The following is a 19296-nucleotide window of genomic DNA, read 5'->3' as shown; positions in this document are numbered from 1 at the left end:
CTTAACTACATCCATTCCCAGCCTTGTGTTGAAGAGACAAGGCTTCTTGCTGAACACTCCTGGTTTCCCTAGAACTTGCCCCCAACAAGAAACTCCCCAGAACACAGCAAACTTCACAAGAGTACTGTCAAGGAAGACAAAGCAACTGCCATTTAAGCTGTTATCTTGAGACTTTCATATTCCTTGGGAAACATCTTGTGTTACACAGCATGGCCTTAAAATAATACAGCTTTATATTCAATCATATCTTCCATATTATAAAATGCTTAACCAAGTTAAATAGCACAATTACGCAGAAAGCATTAACAGTGAAAAAGAGAAATGAAGAGACCTGAAGTGAGATGGAAGTTGATACAGCAGAAAGCAGCAGAGCCCAGACTACATCATGCTCTGGCACAGGAGAAAGGGACTTCACAAAATAAACAAAAAATGGTGACAGAATGATCCACAGCCATAACAACACAAGAATCTGGAAAATGAGTTAAAACTCAAAAGTGAATTCTCAACGTACAAAAAAGAAAGTAAAAAGATCCAGGAAAAGAGAGGACACACAGGAAGGCCATACGAAATAATTAAAAAGCCACACCGTAAGTGACAGGAAAAAGGATGGAGACATGTCCACAGCACCATACAAAAGCAGCAGCTTGAACAATGCGGAGACAAATCAAGAAAAGGTATCTATCATTTCTGAATCTGAAAATTGTCAAAAAATCCCACTCAAGGAAAAGACTTTGGGGTTCAATCTAGAAATCCAAACACGTGGATGAAAAGTCATGAGAGTGGAATTATATTTAAGTGTGGCTCATACAGCACTCAACTAGTTAGTTGTATCTGAATTAGGTCCAACACTCACCCCTGCCCCTCTAGGCATGTATAGTAACAAACATTCTTATAACCTCTCTGCTTTTCTAGGAACTTTTCAGTCTCCCTGCCTCCCCCCCTCCCCCATGTGCTCTTCCTCCTGGACAGCAAGGAAAGATGTTTAAGGGAGGGTTTGTGGTATGACAGGTACCTCGTTGTTCAACTCCCTTAGTATCTGTCTTCCCTGCCCCTTCCCTTCCACAGTCCCCATGCTTCCTGCAGACCCATTGTCCTGCCCACAATGGCACTGAGTATCCATGCCTGGTATCTTCAAGTTTTCAGCTAAGGTGAGGCTGGGCATGCCTCCTTCTCATGCAAGGGCAGGCTGAGAAAGCATGTACCATTCATGTTTCCTTCGCCTTCTCTTAGCCCTATTTCTCACCTGCAAAAATACGTTTCTTTCCCAACAGACTATATGTTCCTCAAATTCAGAGGATGTATCCTATACCTATTTATGCCTGATTTAGAGTATGTCAATATGAGCTCACTAAACAGTTCCTGTTTTATGTAGATTTACCACAAAAAGGATTAAGAAACAACTTTAAAGTAAACAGAAAAATGCAACCAAGGATTCTTTAAGATGAGGTTCATATGAAAAAAAAAAGTTCTGTATCTTGATATGAAGAAAAAGGAGGAAAATGGATAATAAAAACTGAACTTCCCTGAAGTCATCCAAGAAGGACTAGAATACATACTGAAATTTTACTGTTCAGAGAGAATGTAAAAAAGTGGCAACTTCTGTTAGTACAAAAGCAGCCCATGAATACATAAAAGAGACTTGACTGGCCAGAAAGGGACTCTGATTGAAATCAGAGAAAGATTCACAAAAGATAAGACTGGAGAAGTAAAGGAAAGCTATTTTCTCAAATACAATACAAAACAGCTGCAGCACTCCAAATCTCAGGATGATTATAGAGAACTACAAAAAAAAATATACAATGCAAAAGTTCTCATTAGACTGGAGTTAAATTCCCAGCACCCTCTCAGGAGGCTCACAACCAGCTGTAACTTCAGCTCCAGGGAATCCAACACCTCTTGTGGTCTCCAAGAATAATGAATGCACTTGTGCACATAAATACACATATTGAAAAATACACACAAGCATAATTTAAAACAGAGTATTTTTTAAATGTCTTAAGAAAAAAGATTTTCTTAAAAAGTTCCACCAAGGCCTGCTATAATTTGGCTAAGTGTTGCCTGTCCCTGTCACAGCAGGGCTTATATGTTGGTTGCTGGCCTCTAATTACTATAGGAGATATTTGATTTATTTATTTATTTATTTATTTATTTATTTATTTATTTATTTATTTATTTTGAGGAAGGGTTTCTCTGTGTAGCTTTGGAGCCTATCCTGGCACTCGCTCTGTAGATCAGGCTGGCCTTGAACTCACAGGCCTCTGCCTCGCAAGTGCTGGCTGGGGTTAAAGGTTTGTGCCACCACTGCCTGGCAATCGATTTTAAGAGGTGAGATAAATTAAGGTGGTCATCAGAGACAATGCCATGAAGAAAATATGGGGATCCTGAATCCTGCTATGCTTCCCAACTTCCATGAAGTCAACAGGCTGTCTCTCCCACATGCTCTATCATGCTCTGGCCTAGAGTAACAAGGACAAATTGAGTATGTCTAAAGCCTCTAAAATAAATCCTTCCTCTTCTTAAATTTGTCTCAGTTATTTTGTTATAGTGACAAAAAACTGACAAACACAGAGCTCCAATATAGAATACATAGGAGGAGTTCTTAAATGGACTAATGGAGAAAAACAACTCCTGCCCAGTTTTGAAGCCTCTGGAAAATGCAGGCAAATGAAGTTAAGGGAAAAAGACAAAGGAATCCACATGATGTAAAACTTAAAAGGAGTAGGGAGACTCTCCTCCAGTATTCAAAGTATTCAAAAAAGGAAGGAGGTGAGTCAAAGAGTGTTGGACTATGGTATGTTCTAAAGAAGCCTGCTGTCTACAAGCGGTGTCTCATAGAGTCTGGACTACAATAAGCTCTTCAGAATGCTAATGTCTATAAGAGGTGTCTCATAGAATCTGGACTATGGTAAGCTCTTGAGAAGCCCACTCTCTATAAGAGGTATCTCATAGAGTATGGACTATAGTAGGCTTTTGAGAAACCTGCTTTCTACAAGAGGTATCTCATAGAGTATGAACTATAGTAGGCTCTTGAGAAGCCCACTATCTACAAGAGAAAGTGAAGCATGAGCTTAGACTACACTCAATTAAAATGAAGACTTAATAAAGGTTAGTTCTGCAGAATCTGCTGTCATTGCCCTGATTTCTTTAATAAGCACCTCTAAACTTGTAAAACATTTCACCATCACACTTTTCTTTGTTTTGGTTAAACAAATAGAAAACAGGATTAAAACATCAGCAAAAACAACAAAGGATATCTGAGGATGAGTGATGTTTTTTCAGAGGAATGGATGTGGAAAGCCTCCTCCTGCCCACTGTGCTGTCTGGCACAGTGAAGGTGTTTATAGACACAGACTACAAGACAAATTATCTTACAATACTCAATATAGTATCTGCATTTAACCTTCTTCTTCATTGTCTCATCATGGACAAAAAGAGAAAAGACTAGAGAATAGAATCCTGAATTTTTAGCACTAGCACACAAATGCATAGAGACTCTCTCTTTCTCTCTCTCTCTCTCTCTCTCTCTCTCTCTCTCTCTCTCTCACACACACACACACACACACACACACACACACACACACAAAACTAAAATAGTAAAAACCAGGCATGTGAGACTGAAGAAGAAAACAACAACAACAAAAAATCATCCTCAATTGTTAACACCACACTAAGTCTATGAGTTTACTTTAACTGAGTACTAGCTATCCATTTTTATATAGCAAAATAGAGTATATTTACTTAATTAACAAAAAGAAAGGAAGGAAGGGCTGGAGAGATGGGTCACAAGTTAAGAGCACCAAATGATCTTCCAGAGGATCTGGGTTCAATTTCCAGCACCCACATGGCAGCTCACAACCATCTGTAACTAACCCTAACCCTAACCCTGAATTTCTAACATTAGTACTCTTGAGCCAAACTGTGCAATGCTAAATAAAAAAAAAAGGGTTACTTGAACACAGCTGATGCCATGGCCAGGTATGTCACTGAATATGTAATGGGCACACAGTGTGTAGATGGACTAGACAAAGAGAAGGCATACAATTCCATCACACTACTCAGAATGGTACACGATATAAAACTTAAAAAACTCCTTACGCTTGGAATTTTCCACTTAATATTTTCAAACAAGGACTAACTAGAACCAAGTAAAGAGAAACAAGAAACAAGGAAGGGCTGGCTACTCACACATGGAAATAATCCTATAATTTCACTTGAAACAGAAATAAATCTGTAGTCTTCTAAATATCAAAAGAAGATTGAAAATCCTAGATTGTTCCTACAATAATGAACCAAAAAGACCTTTAAAAGGTAAGATGTCTTACGTATCTATACAAAGACATGTCTGGAAAGGGCAAAATACTAAGCAGTATCTATTATTTTCATATCTACTACAGCAACACAGGAAATTGACTCCATTTGGGATACCCCATGAAACAGTGGGACTCAAGGGGACATAGAAGAGAGTGCTGAGCTTGAAGGGCTAAAGCAAGCACAGAATGTTGTATGCCACTGACAAAGACAGACACACAAGTCAACAGACATACAGACTGTGAATCAGTGTTTGTGTACAATTGTGGGGAGCACAAGCTGAACTGAGAGAGCAACAGAAACTTTATTTAATATTGGCCATTAATTCAACTGACCAAGGGGAGCACAAACTTAAAAAAAAAAAAAAAAAATACTGGCAAGGCATTCTAGGGGAAGGAGCAAGACACAAAGGAATTCAATTGGGTGTGGTGTTGTACACCTTCCACACCCACACTCAGGGGCCAGAGGCAACCAGACTTCTAAGTAGCCAGCCAAGGCTACAAAGTGAGCTCCATCTGAACAAACAAGAGAAAGGCATCCAACTCGACCCAAACTAAGTTCATCAGACTTTAGAACACATTTTAAAGCTGGAGTAACACGAGCAGCATGGCATTACCACAGGAAGTAGGTCACTACTTCAGGAAGTCTCAAGAATACACAGGAACAAGTGGCCACCATATAAGGTACTTGACAGGAAGAAAAAGAACAGAATTCAACAAATGACGACGAAGTCGTTCGCTAGTAATAACCAAAAAGGTACGGTATTTTTTTTTTTTTTTTTAATCTCACACCAAAAACTGAAGAAGACTTCAAACCAAGGGGGTTGAGGAACTTCATACACAATTCATATGAAGAAAAGACCGAAGAGGATCCCAAAGTTAGATCCCTGGAAATGGCAAATACTAAGCCAAAACTGAGAGGCCTGCGCAATGAGATGGCATGCTGAAGAAAGATGGGATCGTTTCTACATAAATTCGGAAGCAAAAACATCATTTGTAATACAAGTGCTAGCCATCTTATGCGCTCACCTCTCCGACTTTCAAATCAAAGACAGATCAGGGTTCAAAAGAGTTAAAATGTGGGACAGGAGTTTCAAAAAGTGGTACTCAAGTGGGGAAATAATGCAATTCAATGACTAACTACTAAGACCCTCTAACAAGGTGGCTCCCAGGCCCACTAGTTAGACAGTGCTTCCATCCAAAAATTCACTCCAGGGTAAGGTGCTCTGAGGGGCGGACCCTCTACTCAGTATCGTGTAGGATGAGAGTTTGCAAGATGAGCAATGTGCCTGTCTTCCGAACTTACACCCGGGGGGGGGGGGGGGTGAGCAGAGGGAGCAGGTGGATCCCATCAGAGCTGACTAGAGCTTGACCCCAGGCTTCGCCCACCTAACTTCCTAATCCTTTGCGGATAGCAGGTAGGACAACGGGTTCCCCAAAGCTGAGGGCACTTGAAAAACACGAGAAAGGCAGAACCAGCCCCCGCGTCCACAAACACAGTGGCCAGCGGCTGGGCCCAACCCTGACGGTGGAAAGAAGGCTGCAGCCTGGCATCTCGTGGCATGGGCCTGCGTGGACAGGAACCGTCCGGCGCGGGAGGGAGAGGGAGGAGGGGGGTCCCCCGAGTCCGCAGCTCGTGCTGCGCGCGCCAGGTCCAGGAGAGCCGCGAGGGGAGGCGGCAGCACTCACGTCCCGTCCCGGCCGGGCCGGCGCAGCACCGGGGTCAGGCGTGAGCCGGGGGCCTCCGCCCCGCTCGCCCCGCCCACGGCCGAGCAGACGTGGAGACCTTGAGGAGGGAGGGAGGAAGAAAGGGCCGTACCCTGCAGGGTCCGGGACCGGCGCGCAGGGCTTCGCCCCGAGCCGCCCGCGTGGGTAGCCAGAGGCCGCTCCCAGGATCCCGCGCTGCAGCCGCCGCGAGCCCGGCCCACCGCGACCCGGAAGGAAGACCGAGGCCGCGGGGCGGGGCCTGGCGGGGCGGGGCCTGCGGAGGGAGGGGCCTGCGGAGGGAGGGGCCGGGCGGGGGTGGCAGCTTCTGAACTGCTCCGGCGGCTTGAGCTGCTAAGCAAAGCCGGTGATGGTGTCTGTCGATAAATGGCCTCTTTGCTCCTGGTTGCAGAAACTGGCGGTGACTGCAGAGCCTTCACAGAACTCGTCCTTCTAAGGACAGCCCTCCACGGGTAGTATGCTCCTGATGGGCCTTCTTCCGAGTTACTCAACTCCTGTGTTAGGCAAAAGGCGCTCCTGCACTGGAGTGCCCTGGGGCACAATCCACCAATTAGTTAACAAACTCTTTGGGCCCCAGAAACAACTCTTCCCAGCAGGCTTATAGTCTCCCTAACATCCACAAGGCCATGACTCTGCTACCTCTGAGGAAGATGCTTGCTGTCAAAGGTCTGCCCTTAGCCAATTCATTTCTTTTCAGATGAGCCTTTCTTTAGTTGGCATTGTATTTGTCTTTTCACACGGGTTCCATTAATGAAAAACTTTTTAAAAGATGTATTTAATTTTTTTTATTATGCGTGTGTGTGTGTGTGTGTGTGTGTTTGTGTGTGTGTGTGTGTGTGTGTGTGTGCCAGAAGAGGACACATACCCTGGGGCTGAAATGACAAGCAGTTGTAAGCTGTCAGATGTGGGTGCTGGGAATCGAACAGGTTCTCAGAAAGAGCCACCCCTCCTGCCCCGTTAATGGGAAACTTTCAATAATATGTTCATCATTTCCAAATTTCTCTTGAAGAAGGAAAACAGACAGTATGCGTGTTAACAGAAAGTATACTTGTTACTTTTATACACAATGACTTCTTTGTCTATTGTGGTGAAAAAAAAAAAAAACATCATGACCAAATCAATTCATGCAGGTAAGGGTTATTTGGGGGGGGGGGGTTGGGGTTCCAGATGGTTAAGAATCTAACACAATTACAGGCAGGGAGCACTTCCCCAAGTGCAAGCATGAAGTAGAAGGAGCAAACTGGGAATGTCATGAGTCTTTGAACTCTCAAAGCCAAGCCCAGTGATTTATTTTCTCTAGCAAAGCCATACTTCCTAACCCCCCTAAAAAGAACAACTAGGCACCAGGTATCCAAATGCCCCAGAATATAGGAGGCATCTCATTCAGACCAGGATATAAAGTGAATGATTTATGGTATATAGTGTAAACTATACAAAAGTAAAATTTTTATCAAGGAATTCAAACTAAATTTTCATCTTTCAATTTAGTACTTGGTGAACTGCTTATTAGGAAGAGAATATGGGAGCTGGTTGGGGTGGTGCATGCCTTTAGTCCCAACTACTGAGGCAGAGGCAGGGAGATCTCAGTGAGTTCCAGGGCAGCAGGAAGGGCTTTCCATCTTATTAACAGAAAGGTGTACATCTCAATTTATTCACCACTAGGTGTCTGTACATCTGAATTTATTATAAAATAAAACTTGAGTTAGAATTATGTCCATTTATTAAAAAGTAAAAATAAGAATAAAATCCTGACCTTTTTGTATATCCTGATAAGACCTCAATTAATGCCTGTAAACAATTCAAACCCTGTTTAAACTACAGAGGTTTCTCATTCAAAAATGAAGTATGATTTCTAACTGAAACATAAAATACTGTGGTGGTTTGAAACAAAATGGTCCCCAAAAGGAGTAACACCTAGGAGATGTGCCTTTGTTGGAGAACACATGTCACTGTGGGGGTGGGTTTGGATGCCTCTTATGCTTAAGTTACTCCCAGTGTCAGAAACCATTTCCAGTTGCCTGCCAGTTGTAGGACTCTCAGCTACTTCTCCAGCACCATGTCTGCCTACAGGCTGCCATGCATGAGGATAATGGACTAAACCTCTGAAAGTGTAAGCAAGCCACCCTCAATTAAATGTTTTCCTTTATAAGAATTGCAGTGGTCAAGGACTTTCTTCTTGACCATAGAAAGCCTAATTAAGACAAATACATTCAGAAAAAGACACAAAAGCTGTATGTAGTGATTGTGTACCTGCAATCCCAGGACTTGGGAGACACAGGTAGAAGGATCAGAGTTTCGAGGTAAACCTCAACTACAAATTCAATGCTGTCCTGGGCTAAGTGCATGAGACCCTGTCTTCAAAGAAGAAAAAGACAGAGGAAAGAGAAAATGAAGAGGAAAGTGACACAAAAAGCAACTGTGTAGTTGAATAAAAAATGGGAACATGTTCATGCAATCAGTACTCAGATCAAAATCAGATTATGAGGAAGTATGAGGAAGCCCTCGTATATCCTCCTGAGTCTTCCCATTAGCCCTCCTCCAAAGGATCCTGATGTTTTTGGGTGTGTGCGTGTGTGTGTTTTCTTTTGTAGAAAGGATTTCTCTGTTTAACAATCCTGGCTGTACTGGAACTCAGTCTGAAGACCAAACTGACCTCGAACTCACCTGCCCCTACTGCCTGAGTGCTGGGATTAAAAGCAACCACCACCACTGTTACCAGCAGTTTTCTGCCAGCCTGGTCCCAGAGTCACATCAGTCCCAAAATAACACACAGAGACAGTATGTTAATTATAAACTGTTGACCTGTTACTAGCATTTCTTAGGGGCTAGCTCTGTCTTAAATATTAATTCATTTCTTACAATCTAAGTGTTTCCACGTGGTCTTATCTTACTGGACCTCTTCTCTCAAGTCCTACATCTTGATTCCTCTCTACTATAGCTCCCAGAATCCTCATTGTCTTCTAGTCCTGCCTATCTTGCTTTCCTATTGGCCAACAGGGCTTTATTCATTAAACAATAAGAAAAACATATATACAGAATGACATCTCCCATCATACCATCACTGGGCTACCCTGACTTTTTTTTAAAAAGGAGAGTTTTGCCTTGTTGTGCCCAGATTCTGAACGCCCAAAATTACCAAGAGACCAGATCCTATACAAAAGCAAAGAGTCTTTAATTTTCGAGTTAACTCAGGTCCTCCATCCATCCGACACAGTGGTGGAGTAGGGGGGACTCCAAGCAGCAGTGGGGCAGGGCATGTATTGGGGTAGAGGAAGGGGAGTGTTTGGGGATTGCTAGTTACATAGCAACAGTCTCAGGACTAGTACATTTCCGGGCTTGGGCAGCCTGTCCTGTGTTGACTGGTCAACTGTAGCTGCAGAAAGGTTTCTATGCCTAGAGGCCCTCCCAGGGTGGCTGCTAAGCTCTGCATTCCAGAGTTATCAGTAAAGCACATCCAGCTAACTTATGATTGGTTCCTTACCACATGGAGGGTATCTGGCAGTTGCTTCCTAATGCTCAGCACCAGGGCTCAGCACATGTTGCTGAGTCAGGGGTCTACATCTTGCTGGGTCTTTTCTGCAGCCTGTCATGACTGACAAAGCAGGGGGCTGGGTGAGGGTCTGGACCCTGCAGCCTGAATGTGTGCATCACAAACATTTCTGGTACAAGTGAAAATAAGTAGAGGCTGTCAGATTCCTAGAACTGGAGTGATAGATAGTGGTTAGATTCCAAGTGTGTGCTAGAAACTGAACCTGGATTTTCTGCAAGAACCGCAAGTACCCTTCACTGCTGAGCCATCTCTCCGGCCTTGTTCTGACTTCTAACACAAGAGATTAACATTGCCAAGTTTTGACCTTTGGGTACATGCAGTCATACACATTTTCCATTTTGTTTGACTCAATTTCTTTCAGCACCAGATTGGTGAGAACAATTCATGTTGTTGAGTGTAGTGGTAGTTTCGTGACTTATTCTGATGTAAATAAACCACTGTTTAGTCTACTCTTCATGGACATCGAGCACTTTTATTTTTTCAAATTTCTTTTTTAATTGAGCTATACATTCTTCCCCACTCCCCTTCCCTCTTCCCCTCTCCTCTTACACCCTCCTGGCTGCCCCCAAGCTCTCAGTTTACTCAGGAGATCTTGTCTTTTTCCCCTTCTTAGGCTGATCTATGGATGTCTCTCTCTCTCTGGGGTTGTGGCCTGTAGGCTGGTTATCCTTTGCTTTATGCCTAATATCCACTTACGAGTGAGTACATAGCATATTTGTCTTTCCGGGTCTGGGTTACATCACTAAGAATGCAGTTTTATTTTTTATCATTACTAACTGCTGCTTTCAGTATTTGTGTTTATGTATTTTTGGTGCATGAATTTCTATATGCATCTTAATCTCTTTCCTTTCTACTCTATTTCAAAGATGTAGCTGGTGCCATTGTTTACTTTTTTGGAGTATGTATTGGGGTCTGGTGATAGGGATTGAAACCTGGGACTCTGAAGTTTTCTTTTGAATATCCCTTACAATACTGCTTGCAAAGTAGACAGCTTCATATTTAAGGAAAAGAAACACTCAGAGCAAAGCTTCATTTCTGCAACTAAGTGGAATTATCATTGCTCAGGCAAATCTCCTTTCCCAAGGGCCATACTTTCTTTTCTGGGCAGGGGCAAAAGTGAGGCCAAAGAGTGATGCTTATCAGTTAGTGGTGGCCTGATTTAGTGAGTGAACTAATGCCCAGTTCTAAATGGAATGTGTTTCAGAGCTGAAAAGCCTCCCACGCTATAACGGCACTATTAAAAATAAAGGCCCAACAAGGCTTAATTGTGCATAAAGTCACCAGCTCAGCAAGTTGGTTATGATCCATCTATGTTAGTTTCAAATGGTACAATGTTCTGCTGCAGTGGGGAGGCGGGCACAGCAGCAGCAGGTTCAAAACTCCTCTTTGTCCTGACCTTTTGAAGTATCCTCCCCACCACTGTTCTCAAGTGGCTTTTCTTCATCTTAAAATGAAATGTCTCAGTTAGATACCTTTTGGGATCATAGGGTTGCGTGACCATAAATCATATAAGAGGGAGGCAAAGACATCCTTCAAAGTGAAAATGTCCCTACAACGAGTCCCTCTTAATTTTCTATCTTTAGTTTCAAGTAGTTGTTCTCTCTAATCAATATTTCCTAAAAATTGCAACTCCACACCTCCCTCTCCTGTGTGTGTGTTCCTGTGTGTGTCTGTGTGCCTTCATGTGCCTGTGAGTATGTGTGGGTGTGCCTTTGTGCTTGTATGTACCTGTGTGTGTCTCTGTGTGTGAGTGTGTGTGTATGTGTGCACACGCGCTTGTGTATATGTGTGACCCTGTGTGTGTGCCTGTTTGTGTGTGTACCTGTATGTGTGCCTGTGTGGTATGTGTGTGTGTGTGCCTGTGTTTGTGTACCTGTATGTGTGCCTGTATGTGCGCGCGCCTATGTGTGTGTTTGTGTGTGTATGCCCGTGTGTGTGCGCTTGTGTGTGTGTATACCCCTGTGTGTGTGCCTGTTTGTGTGTGCATGCCTGTGTATGTGTGTGTGTGTGTGTGTGTGTGTGTGTGTGTGTGTGTGTGGTGTGTAATTGAGATTGAGCCATTGAATCCAAGTCATTATACATGTTACACAAGTCCTCTACAATACCTAGTGTTCTTTTTACTCTTTATTTGGAGACAAGTTTTCTCAAACTACACTTGAACTCACTCTGGACCCTACTCAGGACTTGAATTTGCAACCTTCCTGGCTCACCCTCACACTCCCTAGTAGTTTGGATTATAGGCCTGCACTACCACCAAGTTTGGCTATGTGAAATCTCAAATGAGCTCATTTCTTGAAAAGCAGGCAGTAATGGCAGTTTGTGATTTTCAATATGCTAATGACCAAAGAGCATGAATCATAGCCACTTTGGTAATGTCTTAGTCTATGTGTTCAGCATCATACCACTAATAAAAATTAATATTAATATTTCATGATGTTAATAAAAAATAGTCATAGTAATTAATAAGAAAATCAGAATTTTAAGCAAGAAGAAAGCCACTAAGAAAAAGCCCCAAGATCATATAGTCCAAATCCCCTTTTCACAGGCAGACCTGGACAAGGCTCTGAAATTAGAAGACTTGCCTACATCATAGTGTCAGAGCTGTCAATGATGCCTAGTTCTCCACCTCCAAATCAAAAGAGCTCTCTGAAAATGGTAATGAATTACTTTACAATTCAGTAACAACTAATCATGTTCCCACATTACCATAAACTTGAAGAAACTGTGCGCAATAGGTAGAAAATGAAAAGAACTCGGGAGCAGGAAGAGCTGTCTGTCCAGCATTGCCATGTTCAGTAACCTGTGATCCTGGATAAGTTAGAACTTCTATGAGCTTGTTGGCACTTCTGCAAAATGTGCCTAATTCATAGACACTGGAGAAATTTAAAAGAGATCATATAAGTGAAAGCACTTTGTGAGTGATAAAATACTATGCAAATGGATGAATATTATTAATATTTATTAAAACAAGTTGAAGATCTGTAATTGAGGTTCTCCAATGCAAAATGTCACTGTAGAGCCTTCAAGATCATTCTAGTTTAACTTTTTAAATGGTTACCAGCCATGAGAAAAGCCTAAAGTGATGCAGTGATTTACCCAGATTTAGATTCTCAGCAAGTGGCTTAAAAAGCAGAGACTTGAATGCAGATCTTCTTTACCTTCCAGTGAACAATTTCGAATATATTTAGTATGGGAACATAAACTAAAGTCACTAAGATAGGTTAAAACAACCTCATAAAGCTGCAAGCCAAATTGGCAGATGCCTAAAAGAAATATATTGAAACACATATAAAACCTACCCTGATTGTACAGTTTTCATTTCAGCCTTTCTTTTTCTGAAACTTTCTTCATTTACTGAAAAACTTAGCATTAATAAAGGTTGTCAGTACTTGGGGAAAATATGAGAGAAGTATTATGGGGATGAGAGATGAGTCATCCTAGATCTTTGTTTTCTAAGCTAACTTCACTTCTGTGGCTCCAGGATGGGTAAAATGCAAAGCCAGGAAACTCAAGCCAGAGTGAGGACCCAGGCTCCATTACCCACTCCCCAACTTCCTCTTTTCTTTATGTGGTACTACTTTTGAAAGAGTTGTGTCTGATTTAGTTGTGTCATTTATTCAGAATGACAAGGTAATCAATAGAAAAACTAAGACTTTCCGTTCCTTTAAAACAGCAGTGATAGGTGGTCTATGCAGTTTCAGCTTATACACCGATGCAGATCAAGGTCTTGAGTTTCTTACAACCATTGAGACCTCACTGGAAGATCTTTATCATCATTGAGGCTTAAACCCAAAGTCTCACACATGATTGACAAGTGCATTATTTAGACTTACAGTAGAAGATTTGAAGAGAGCAGATGATTCTGATAGACTTTCAATATTTACTTATTCATTTACTTCCCCATGATAACACAACCTGTAATAGTTTGATTGTAATTCATCCCCATAAGCTCACAGGAAATAGCACTATTAGGAGGTGTGACCTTGTTGAAATAGGTGTGGCCTTGTTGAAGGAAGTGTGTCACTGTGGAGATAGCCTTTGAGGTCTCTTATGCTCAGGCTATGCCTAGTTCATTTCACTTCCAGTTGCCTGTGGATCAAGATAAAGGACTGTAAGCTTCCGCTCTAATACTGTCTGCCTGCCACCATGTCCTGCTGATGGGGGTTGTCCTTCTGTCCTTTTTCTTATTGGCTGATGAATAAAACACTGGCTATTAGTCAGTAGAGTCAGGAAAAAGAGGTGAATTCTGGGAAAGATATGCAGAAAGAGACACCATAGAGGAACCAGGAGGATAGGATGTGCCAGGTGTTCTCCAGTAAGATAAGGCCATGAAAAACACATAGATTAGTAGTTATGGGTTAATAGGTGGTGCACGCCTTTAATCCCAGCGCTTGGGAGGCAGAGGCTGGCAGATATCTGTGAGTTAGAGGCCAGCCTGGTCTACAAGAGCTAGTTCCAGGACAGCTTCCAAAGCCACAGAGAAACCTTGTTTCAAAAACCAAAATAATAACAATAACAATAATAATAATAATGACAAAGCTAGCCAATAAGAAGCCCTAGCCATCAGCCAACAATTTAATAGTTAATATAGCTTCCATGTGTTTATTATTTGCAGCAAGGCAGCTGCTGGGTCCTGGCAGGAAAGAAACCAACAACACCCTGCCAAGATGATAATAGACTAAACCTCTGAACTATAAGCCACCAGTTAAATGAGTTCCTGTATAAGAGTTGCTGTGATCATAGTGCCTCTTTATAGCAATAGAAACCATAACTAAGATACAACTTACACATTTAACTTAAAAGTCTGGTAACTTCACTTCTGTAGTTCTCGGATGGGTGGAACCCAAAGCCAGGAAACTCAAGCCAGAAACTCAAGTATCCAGGGTACAGTCCTTACTCCAACGTTCTCTTTTCTTTATGTGGTGGCACTTTTGAAGAGTTGTATCTGCATTAGTTAGTTGTGTTAATGGTCTGAACCATTCCCCAAAGGTTCAGGGACCATTGTGAAGAGGTGGCAGAAAGCAAGGGTCAGATGTCAGGGAGGGCTGCTGCACCTTGGTATCTTCTGGGCATTACAGCGTCATTGCACTCATGACCCCACAGGAACCGTGGGTTTTGTTATAAGACTTGCATAAAGTCAAAATGGGAAGAACACAGGAGGCCCTATCCCTGGACTGGGGAGCTACTCCAGTTGATGTCCACTGGAGGGGGAGAGTCGCTCTTTTTTTAGGGGTGTAGCTCCTGGTAGGTTGACCATGCCCGACTCCTGTGCACATGTGGGGACAGTGCTGAATGGACTCAGCAGGATAAAAGAGGAAAGGAGTTCCTTGAGAGGGGGTAGTTGTGGAGGACTCAGAGGGGAGAAGTGCAGGGAGTAGGGTAGCTAAAATCAAAATGCATTGCTTACATCTACATTTGTCCAAGAATAAATAATAAACATTTCAAACTTCCCTCATGTTTCAGCTTCCTAAGTGCTAGGACTTACCAGCTGATGCTACCAAGTCCAGCTTCAGCCTCAGACTCCAACTTCTTAAGTGCTGGGACTTACAGCCTATGCTACCAAGTCCATCTTTATTCAGGGTTAAGCACCCAACCTCATAAGTGCTGGAACTTATGCTACCACATACAGCTTGGAGGTTTCTTGTTTGTTTGTTCGGTTGGTTTTTTTGTTTTGTTTTGTTTTGTTTTTTTGTTTTTTTGCTAAGTTCTTTGATACCTTTTTTTTGGGGGGGGATCTTTATTTCAAACTCATCAGAGCCCTCCATGAGGAGGAGTGGACTGGGGATGGGCTAGCAGGGAGGTGAGGGGGGAATGAGAGGAGTGGGAGGGAGTGAGAACTCTGGTTGGAATATAAAATAAAATTCTAATTTTTTTTAAAATATTGAAAATTATTTTTAGATAGTCTTTCATTTTCCATCCTTGTTAAAAATTGGCAGAGGATTATCAGAATTTTAAGGAAAAAAGTATCATTGCTTCTTTGGTAAACACCCAAATATCACCAAAAATAAGCTTCCTTGAAACCCAGTATTCTCTTACTATTTCTTTTCTTGCTTATTATTTTAGCCTTCATGCTAAAGGAGGTTTTTTTTTTTTTTTTTTTTTTTTTTTTTCTTCTCCAAATTAAATGACTCACAGAGGACACCAAGCGAAAAAGGGCAAGGGGCCAGGATCTGCTGCTTATAGGCTGCCTTCCCACTTCCGCCTGCTCCTGGCCTCCTGCCCTGACTCCTCACCCCCTAAAGCCCACAGCTGCCAGGACAGCACAAACAGCTTGGCGATGGGCCAGATAAAATTTAATGATGACCAGTTGGGATCGATCTGTTACGGAACCCAGCCCTTTATTTCCTGTTTACTAAGCACATTGCCATTCACATTGTGTTGGGCTACTTGAGCTGATTTCATATGCATGTATCTATCCTCTTTCCTTAATGCTGACTATTTTTATGTTTACTCATTTATTTATTTATTGTAGCTTTTGGTGCAGGTGAAAGAAAACCTCACAGCAGCTTTTGTAAAGTACCTTTCTGGAAGACCAGCCAAGCACTTAAGGATAGAGCTTTGAGCTGCTTTTTTTTTTTTTTTTTTTTTTTTAAGTCAAATCCTGATGGAAATTTTACTAGATACTTGTCTTGTTGCCATGACCCAAAATGTGACAAGTAACTTAAAGGACTAAAGTGTTTTAGAAGTGAAAGTTCCCCCAGAATCTCATGTATTTTTTTGCACACCTAATCCCCAAATGGTGGAGCTACTGGAGGTGTCTATGATACCATTAGCCAGCAGAGCCTTGATGGAGGAAGACCACATGATGGGAGGGCTTTGAAGCTTTAAAACCTCACCCCACTTCCTGTTCCCTTTATTTACATCCTGTGTCCAGATGGAAATGTCAACAACCCATTTCCTGCTCCTGCTGCCGGGCTTTCCTTGCTATTGCCCTCCCACCAGGACCGGGTCTATCTCTCTGGAACCACAAGCTAAAATAAACTTTCTCCTCTAAGTTGCTTTTTGTCAGGGTGTTCTATTACGTCAACAGTGTAGTAACGGACACAAAAAGAACAGTTTCATATTGGCTACAGTCATATTGGCTACAGGAACACACAGTCAATCATGTTGGGGATGGCAAGTAGGCTGGAGCAGGAGGTCCTTGATGGCATTGGATATAAATCAATCAGAAAGCAGGGTGGGGTGCTCAAGTTCAAGGCCCGCTCCCAGGGATCAACTTCAAAGGTTCCACAGCCTCTCCAAAACAGCATGACCAAGTAGGGACTTAGTGTTCAAACACATGAGCCTATGGGGGTATTTCTCAATCAAACAAGAAATCAGGAGCAAATCAGGGTTATCCACCATTCTCACTCCTTTCAATATAGAGCTGGGAGTGCTAGCTGAAGCAAGAAGGCAAGAGAAAAAAAAAAGGGGGATATTAATAGGAAAGGAGAAAGTCAAACTACCTCTGTTTACAGAAACCATTGTCCATAAGAAATCCCCCACACCAAGGCCACCAAACACAACTGCTTTTAACTGCAAACATATTTGACAAAGATGCCAAAAAAAGAAAAAAAACACCATACATCAGAGAAAAGACAACATCTTTAGCAAATGGTGCTGGGGAAACTGGATGTCCATGATGTATAGAAGAATAAAATTAGAGCTGTATCTATCACCCTGAATAAAAGTTAACTACAGATGGATCAAAGACATAAGCAAGAAGAGGAAGCCCACAGAGTAATGGAGCATCTTTGCCAACTAACAGAGGACTAATACCTAGAATAAAAAAGAACTCAAAACCAAGAAAACAAATAACCCAAATTAAAAATGGGCTAAATGGAGAGTTCGAAAGAAAGAAATGAGAGAAACAGAAATAGCTCAGAAATATTCCAAAATGTGATCACCACCCTTAGCAATTAGTGAAATACAAACAGAAACACCTTGAGGTTTCATCTTAGCCCAGCCAGAGGAACTAAGATCAATACAATGACAGATATCCCTCCCCCTTTAATTGCTTCATTCCATACCCCAACCCCAACAGGCGCTCCCTGAGAATCCACAGGGAACACTAACCAGGGAAGCCAGCAGGCTAACTGAAAATCTTCACCTCCCTCTGCTTTTCTTGAAGTCCAGCCCCTAAGTGTCATTACCCAGCCTGCAGCTGAGTATGTAGTACAGCCTTCCCTCCTTTTCTGCTGCCATTCTCAATGGACTAAGCAGATCCTGATTGAACAACCTGTTTTCCTCCCTCCATCCCTTCCCCTTCCTAAGTGTCAGCTAGGAATGGAGACAAGAGAAACTTTACAAACTCATGGAAACCAAACAACTCATTACTGACTGAAAAAAAAATGGGTCAAGACAGAAATTAAAGACTTTCTAGAATTCCATGAAAATTAATACACAAAATACCCAAACTTATAGGACATAATAAAGGCAGTTCTAAGAGGCAAATTCACAGCATTAAAAAAACTTGGAAATGTCTTATGCTAGTAACTTAACAGAACACCCGAAAGCAATAGAACAAAAAGAAGAAATCACAACCAAAAGAAATAGACAATGACAAGAAATAAACTCACGGCTAAAATCAATAAAATAACAAGCAAAAACAATATAGAGAATCCATACAACAATACTTGATATTTTGAGAACACCAATAAGACTGACAAATCCTTATCCAAACTAACTAAAAGGGTGAGAGAGAATACTCAATGAACTGAGAAATTAAAAGGGATGAAACAACAGACACCAAGAAAAGCCAGATAATCATAAGGCTAAAATTTAAAAATCTGTTCTGCTTCAAATTAGAATATCTAAAATAAATGGAAAATTTTCTCAAATTTCTCAATTACCAAAGTGAAGTCAAGATTAGACAAGCAAATTAAGCATAGCTATAAAGCCCTTAGAGACATAGAGGTAGTCATTTAAAACTATCCCAACCAAAATACACTCAGGGCCACATGGTTTTACGGCAGAAGTCTACCAGACTTTCAAAGAAGAATTAATGCCAATACTCTTCAAACTTTTGCACAAAATAGAAACAGAAGGAACATTGCCCAATATGTTTTAAAAGATAATTTTTTGTATTTAATTTATTATTTTACATGTCAATCCCAGTTCCCTCTCCCTCCCTCCCTCACTTTTACACATTCTGCCCTCTCACATGCACCCTAACCACCCTCCCCTCCCATCCCCCCACCCCAATTCCATATGTAGGGGAATGCCATCCAGTAGGGGTCATGTAGATCTGACAGGTCATGTGAAGTAGGGTCTAGGGCTTCTCTCCTTTCTCTAGGTTAAGGCAGTTATCCCTCCATGGGGGATGTGTTCGCAATGTCCTTTTGTGCACCAGGGATACATCCTGGCTCCACTGTCTGAGGTCCCTTAGACTGCTCAGTCCTTCTGGCTGAGACCCATATTCAGGGGGGCCTGAGTCAGTCCCATGCTGGCTTCCCAGCTATCAGTCTGGGGGCCCATTAGCTCCTCCTTGTTCGGGTCAGCTGTCTCTATGTGTTTCTGCAGCCTGGTCTTGTCCTCTCCATCTGCATCTGGGTTCTAGTTCGACTCAGTGTTTAGGTATGGGTGTTTGCTCCTGTTTCCAACAGGAATTAGATGAGGGCTCCATGGATAAGTTAGTAGTTGATCTCACTATCCGGGAAGGGCATTTTTGGTAGCCTTTCCACGAAAGCTCAAATTGTTAGTGGGCAGCAGTATAAGATAAAATTTTTATAAGAT

At 42.1% G+C, this 19296-nt stretch overlaps 1 protein-coding gene across 2 annotated transcripts in view; it reads right to left on the bottom strand.

The window, feature by feature from the left end:
* Positions 1 to 6252, bottom strand: part of Fbxl4 (F-box and leucine rich repeat protein 4) — a 64414-nt gene extending 58162 nt beyond the window's left edge. For both annotated transcript variants that reach the window (XM_051198571.1, XM_051198577.1), the window contains exon 1: positions 6127 to 6252. The gene's annotated coding sequence lies outside the window, so the exon portion shown is untranslated. The remainder of the gene's footprint in view (positions 1 to 6126) is intronic.
* Between the last annotated feature and the right edge of the window lie 13044 nt (positions 6253 to 19296).

Source organism: Phodopus roborovskii, unplaced genomic scaffold (assembly GCF_943737965.1).
Source record: "Phodopus roborovskii unplaced genomic scaffold, PHOROB, whole genome shotgun sequence".
NCBI classification, from domain to species: Eukaryota; Metazoa; Chordata; class Mammalia; order Rodentia; family Cricetidae; genus Phodopus; species Phodopus roborovskii.
The sequence above is the reverse complement of the archived record's forward strand: the minus strand, read 5'-3'. Positions and strand labels throughout refer to the sequence as shown.